Here is an 886-nt window from a genome sequence, read left to right on the forward strand (position 1 = left end):
AACAGGGTATTGATAAAAAAATTATAAAAGCTCCTTGTGAAAGAGTTCGTCCAGGGAAGTACTGTCACTACATCCATTTCTGCTGCCAAGCAGTAAATGTAAGTATTATTGCGTTCCGGTTTTAAAGGGTAAGGGTGCTGGTGAAATTACAAGCACATAGAACCGGTTAACATGTCTCAGAGTGACGGGCGCAGTAGCAGTACCCTGGAGATCTTTGCGAATGAAAGCTCTGCGTGGTACTGCAATTATTACGGAAAGTCTTACCATCAGACGCATGACTTGTTTGTCGCTTAGTATCTATCATAAAAAAAGATTGATTGCAAGAAGTTACAATTGTATAATTTGTTAATCTTAACAACGCGGACAATCTGCCCTTTTTTAAGTATATAATAATATCATTGGTTGTCAAGTTATCATAATTCATAATTGAATATGGTTTGTATAGAAAATAAACGATGATTACATTGAGGTAATTACTGTTTTTACATGGTTTTTACCTTAGAATAATAACGCATAGAAACCTAGTCCGCACACGCTAAGTGAGGCAAAGCGCTCCCAATGGGCCTACACGAGCGGGCGGGCCTTCAGTGCTCAAGGTCAACTTGCACCGCGAACAGCTCAAGAATTTTAGCTAAAAGTTACGAAATGTGCGGTAAATGAGTGTAAAAATACGTCAGACAAACATAAAATAGATACTAACATCACATTCCACAAGGAAGTAACGCGTTTCAACTTGTATTTTTATATAAATATTCACTAAAACCGAAAATTAACCTTCTACTAAAACTAGCCTACATGAATTTGATTTTTGCCTCACTTGTGACAGTTCGTTTGATATGAAACTATCATTCTATGCGTTATTATTCTAAGGTTTTTACATATAAAT

Source organism: Hyposmocoma kahamanoa, unplaced genomic scaffold (assembly GCF_003589595.1).
Source record: "Hyposmocoma kahamanoa isolate Upper Pololo Valley unplaced genomic scaffold, ASM358959v1 211, whole genome shotgun sequence".
Lineage (NCBI taxonomy): Eukaryota > Metazoa > Arthropoda > Insecta > Lepidoptera > Cosmopterigidae > Hyposmocoma > Hyposmocoma kahamanoa.